This window comes from Macadamia integrifolia, chromosome 3 (genome assembly GCF_013358625.1).
Source record: "Macadamia integrifolia cultivar HAES 741 chromosome 3, SCU_Mint_v3, whole genome shotgun sequence".
Taxonomy (NCBI): Eukaryota; Viridiplantae; Streptophyta; class Magnoliopsida; order Proteales; family Proteaceae; genus Macadamia; species Macadamia integrifolia.
The window spans coordinates 31,113,160-31,119,898 of NC_056559.1; positions in this window are offsets into that span (position 1 = coordinate 31,113,160).

Genomic DNA, 6,739 nt, shown 5'->3' on the forward strand with positions numbered 1-6,739 from the left:
AAAAAAAAAAAAAAATTCTCTAAATTGGATTTTTTTTTTTTTTTAATCATGTGAGTCCCATATAAATGCTATCATTCTCAACACCACCATTTGTATGGCGTAGGAAACACTCAAACACTTGCCCTATTTATTTTTTGGGCAAGAGAACCGCCTTCATGGACATCGTGTCCAAGTTGATGGCCAATTGAAGGTCACGCATGGGCATCGGGGCAAGGTTCCTTTTTCCTTATTTTCCACCTCTAAGACATGCACATGCTACAAAAGCATATCATGTGATGGGTTGGGCTACACAGGCCACTATATAGTCAGCATTGCTGCACCTGCTACTATTCTTACCCATTTCAATTTATATGTTACACTCGGGGCGAAGCCCACATGTATATGACCCATAGATCCCAATCAATCTCCCTAAATAAGTTTCTCTTAAGCCCATATCCTTTGGCCCATGTCAAAACCCCACCATCCAGCAATTTCCTATGCATACGGCATACCCCATGGCTCCGTTTGATTGCAAGGAAAGAACCTCTAGCTCTTGTCATGGAGATTTCTTTGTCCCTTCTTGGTTCTACTAGGGCGTGGCAAGAAATTTTCATATATCTTTCGTAGAAAATTATTAAGACACACGGGAAATTGAAAAGATAAATATTGCATCGGTCCTTCGGTTGCCAGAGGAGTTGTTACAATGGGAGTTCAGAACTGCATGCCATGTCTCATTTTCTGTTCTTTTGCCTCTAGTTTCAGGGAATTCATAGATCCTATCCTATGTGAATTTTTTCTTTTAATAGAAAATTTTCTCACGTTGACCTGTGTGCAATTTTTCTTATGAATTGTTTTATTATTTTCTTTCTCCTACTCTAAATATATGCGTTTCATGGAGATGATATCTTTTTCGGGACACCTACTGCTACTGGTGTAGTTTTCAAATTCCTTCCCACACTGGTAACGTGGGAATCCGCTTCCTTTTTTTAAATATGGTCAAAATCTTTTTGTGGTTAGAAATCCATAGATAAGATTGATGGACCAGTGCAAATCTTCTTTCACGTGGGAAATGGTTTAAAGAGAGATCTAATGTCAAGCTTTAGCCTCAAATTTGAACAATAAGTTTCCCATCTACTATCGTGTACGTTCATCCAAACTATGAAGTTCTGGATTTTTTTCATATTTTGTTTTGCCATGTGTCCAACTCTAATCAGGTTAGAACTTAATATGTGAACAAAAGACCTTGAAGTCTATATATCCATAAAATTTCAGCCTCGTATAATCTACCTTGTGTAGTAAATCTAGGTTCCCACTTTTACCTATAAATTATTGTCCGCTAAAATTGTCCTTTTAAATATTAGACTGAGTTTTCCTTTAGCCATGGTGAAGGAAACCCTTGACTACAAAATTCAATTGGACGGGGGAAGGTATCAACTGTATCATGCGAAAGGAGAGTATTATCGCAATTTTGTCCATAGATTCACCCATGCTCCCATAATCCTGAAAAGTCCTATTTTTCTATGAAGCCCATTAGCCCACCAACTCTCCATCGTCCATTCTCACACTCCTTCATCTTTATTGGATAATCCAGTATAATAGATGCGAGAGGTTTCCCAAGCTGACAGTAAGGGGTGTCAAAGTTCGCCCGAATTAGTCCAAACGATTGAAACCGATTTGTTCAGCTCAGACCAAATCGAATTGAATCATTATTGGTTTGGTTTCAAGGTTGGATTTTATAGAATTAATAGAAACAGAAACCAAACTGGACCCATAGAATTAATGCATCGATCAAAACCCAAAAAAAAAAAAAAAGACCAAACCAGAACCAAAAAAAGAAGAGAGAGACTGGAACGATAGTAACCTTGTGAGAAACCAAAAACACAAATAAACCTGATACTGGACCGGACCAAACCTGATAATAGCCCATTACAACTTGATAACAAAAAACCGATAAAAATCAAACCAAACAACTGAAACCCGTTTAAAATAACAAATTTCTAAATAATTTGGTTTTGAATCGACCCACTAATGGACCAACTGACAGTTCAATCGAAACCCGATGGAATCAATCGATTAATACCCTTAATTGATAGGAGAAAATATTCTATGTTACATCAATCACAATGTGAGAAATAAATTTTTTCTATTAAATGATGCATATAGTTAAAGAGAAAATATTAATGTAAGACCCACATGGTGACAATAGAAAAAACGTGGGAATGCATCCTCACATTTTTTCCATTATTATATGTACTTAAGCTCAGGTTCAATGAATACAATCGGGATCTTTCCTCATTCTATGGATAATTTTTTTCTATAGAGGGAAAGAACATCATGTGGCCACGTAGGGCTGGAATAAATGCATGAGAATTTAAAGTTTAGGAGGTTCGAATTTTCCATGCTTTCGATCAGGAAACAAAAAGCCCAAGATGAACACGGAACCGTTTGGGGTCCTACCAATTTGGATTAATTTAATAATTTTAAAATAGACTTCACAAAGATACGGTCTTTGCCTGGGAACCAAAGGAACTCTCAGCTATTAATAAATAAAAACTCAAGTATGTTCCCCACCGTTTACAACAAAATTTAAGTCAACAACATGTCCGAGTGGCGAGAGAATTGGGGTCTCATGACTCTCTCTCTCTCTCTCTCTCTCTCTCTCTCTCTTCTCCATTCCATCCTTTCAGAAATTTGCGGTCAATAGGGTTAGGGCCTGTTTCTTTATCCAACAACAAACATACCCCACGAGTTAGTTTAATTAGATATATATATATATATATAACTATAAATAAACAAATCTTTTTTTTTTATTGGAGCCGTCTATGACCTTTTCAACCAATGATGATCGTAGAGTATAGGAAACTCTAGTAGCATGGTATTCATAGGTTGAAAACTTATAAATAACTTCTACAAAACAAGGGGTAAGATTGCTTGTATTTGTCTCGCCTAAACTCTACATAAATAGAAGCTTCTTACAATAAATCGTTCTTGTTTCTTTTTTTTTTTTTTTTTTGGTGCATAAAATTGACGATGATATTGGTCTGATATTGAAATTGATACAGATAAAATTTTATTTTTCACACAACAATAGTAATACAGTCTTTTTAGACCATTTTTCCTTTTCCTGTACTGATACTACTAATACAATATTGATTAGGATATCGATACGGATTCATCAATCCAATATCAATACCTAAAACCATGGTAGAACATGATTCAAGGAAGTGGAAACGACAGTGGGACTAGTTTCCACTAATTTTGGTTTTAAATTTTAGTCAAATTCGATGAGAATTGGACTAGAGTCAACGAAAATCATTTGAACCCTTAGAAAGTATTGGAATCTAGATTGATTGTGATATTTCAACCAATTCCTTGAACCATGGTGGGTATAAAACATTGTATTGGAATTTCATGCGAAATCAACAATGCTACATCAAATATCAATAGCTTTATGTGAAGACTTATAAGAACTTACACATTTTCTCACTAATGAGATGAGGTCTACCTAGAATCCTATAATTTAATAAAATTTTGAAACGAGAGGGATCAAGGAGAATCATGAATAAGATTCAGCCGATTCCAATTAATACTTTACAGTTCCGATTAGAATAATCTATCTATTGAAAGGCCAACTCCCGCCACGACACCAGGTGGGTTTTTTCTTTGTGGGTATATCCCCTGGTTAGTTAGGTCAGAAAGCTTGGCTCCTGCGGCTTTTGGAACAGTGTGTTTGACTAGGCAGCTTTTGAAACAGTGTTTGACTATTAGAATCTCCTTAATTAAATTCATAATTGGTCATCTAATCTAAATAATACTATAAATAATTGGTGATTAATACCTGATGTTTTTTTTCCCTCAATTTTAATAATAATATATTATTATTTATTAATTAATTAGTTCTTGTAGGCCCACGGAGAACCCATCCAAGTTATATAGCTTTAGTACTAGAAAGTTTGAACTTCTTCTTCCAAACTTTTTCTTCTATCTCATTGGCACAAGCAATCTCAGTGGTACATTGTGTTGGGTCTATATATTTCAGATATTGACTTTATTGAATGGAAAATTCCCTATGAGTTTACTTCGACCATTAAGTATTAAAAATCTATCTAATATTTTATAATTTAGGGGTTATATATGGCTTACTATTAGTATTGGAAGTAATCTAAGTGGTCCATTGTGTTTGGGTCTACATATTGTAGATATTGGCTTGCGTGAATGGAGAATATTCCTGATGAGTAACTTGGTCCATTAACATTTAATAATTTATCTTATATTTAATTAATTATCTTCTTAATGTTGATGTCCGTGTGGTGCATGTTGGTTCATTCTTTGACTTTCAACTTCAGTTCTCAGCATGGTCCAAGAATATGGAAGAATCTGAAAATCTAATCAACATACAAGAAAGTAAATACATTACAAAAACAAAACAATTACACATCTGCAATGTAAGGATTTATGTGATTGAATAAATTGTCTTTTCACAGTTGAAATGAGAATTATTCCATTAGCATTAGAAAATATAGTTGCAGTCTCTCTCATTCTCACACATTGTCTCATAGGAGAATTCACTCGCTACAATTTATAGTGAAACATATAAAGGTGTAATTTACCAAAATACTCATTTAACAAAAAAAAAAAATATATATATATATATATATATATATATCCTGATGACTACCACCCCCAAACCTCAGTAGAGACCCCTTAGTTTATCGAGGCCCTAGGAGCAACATAGAATTGGAAGAATATCCTTAGATTCACAAGAATCGAGATTTGAATTGAAATTGACCTGAATAATATGAAATTACCTGCTTGGCCCTAGATTTTGGAAGGGAATCAGTCTAACTAGATCAATTGAAATTAGGCTCGGCATCAATCAATTCAACCGATTTGAATGGAAATTCTTTCTCCTATTACATGAGTCAAATGTTTTATTTCATCCAAGAAAAGTCATCTATTTCTCAACAATATCTTTGTCATTTGATCCAATAGTGTTCTCTTAGACAAGAACAAATTTAATAAATACTGATAACTCTTGATTGGAGTATTAGGATAAAAAAATCCATTAGATAATGAAATTTTGATTCAATGCTCTTCATGATTAGATGAATCGTGGCTTCCCAAAACCTAAAATTTCACTTAACTACCTAACTAGTTAGGGGTTGCCCTTATAAAGCGAACCTTTTACACTTGCACACGTAGGTAGAGAAGAGAAACTAACACAAAAACAGAAGATGAATTGGTCGTACCGTGTAGACTTCGCTAGGTGGACTTAATCACTTGACTTTAGTATGTCAATTACATTGGGATTAAAGCTTTTCCGTGGTCATAATTGAAAACATGTGGCTACTTAAGATTGTCCTACGGGTTCTTCCAATTTACCTCTCACAAATACCCTTTGTTTTCTACCAAAAAAAAAAAAAACCTTTTGTTTTGTTTTGGGAGTATTACTATCTCCTATTATATCACATTATATTATCACTCACCAGCCACAACTCTCACCAATGTTTACACCCAAAAAACTATTATGAACACTGACCAATTCGATCATTGATTCCAATTTTCATAATCTTATCTCAGACATCAACACGAAAGGTGTAAGACACTCGGTACTTTAAAAACTCAAAAAAAAAAAAAATTCATTAAATGATGTGAGAAAATGATAGTCATGCAATGTGGGCTCCCTTTATATGAATCGTTTTATATTTCCTGACTTAGTGTGGGAGATTTTATCTCACATTGGTAACATGGCGATCCCATGGTCAATGGATAAAAAAGAATTAAGCATTCAAAATATATGTCCACATAGATTGAGTGACACTCAATATAGTAATTAATAGTTAGGAATTGATTAGAATCGCTTGAACGCTAGAAAATTTCCCCAGAAATGACACTGCAAATGGAGCTAAATCGGGATAAGTAGTATCAACCTACTTTGATTTGAATTAGTAATTACTCCCCCTTATGAGTTGGAGGTTTGAAATGCCCTCCACTACATACATAGGCTGTAGACACCCATCCAAGTACAATGATAGGCAGTGGGGAGGGAAAACTTCCTTTTATAATGAAACTCATTTCATTCAATTTAGGGCCCGTTTGATAACGTTTCAAGAAACGCGTTTCTGCTGTTTCTGTTTCCAGAAACAGCAGAAACGGAGTAAAAATCGTTTGATAAAACTGTTCCGTTTAACTTATTTTCAGAAATAGAAATATAAATTTTTACTTATTTATGGTTCAAGAAACGACCCAAACTTGTTTCGTTGTTTCTAGAAACGACTTGTGGCCATTCTTTCATTGGTTACTATCGACTTCTAAAAATATGACTTATCAAACACCTTCAATTCCGTTTCTGTTTCTAGAAATGGAAATTTATGTTTTTGCCATTTCTTGAAACAGAAACGGCAGAAACATTATCAAATGGGCCCTTAGTTATGTCTTTGGGATGTTCTTTTTTCGACTAATTTTTTGTGGTTTTTTGCTTCACCCTTGCAATGTTAGCTAATTTTTTCTCTAGATTCATTCAAAGGCAACTTTCCTTTATTGCCTACTGTAAAAGAAGTTTTTTTTTTTAGACGATCAAATAATATATTAAAAGAAAATGAGAGATATAAAAGAGGAAGGAAAGCCCCTAAAAAATACCATCCAAGAAGCGTACACAAACCACCGTGAGCAAAATCTCAACAAACCACCAAATACAAGAAAAGAAAGATATCAACAATTAAAAAAAAATAAAGAGGCCTTGTGGAGGGGGGGGGGGAAA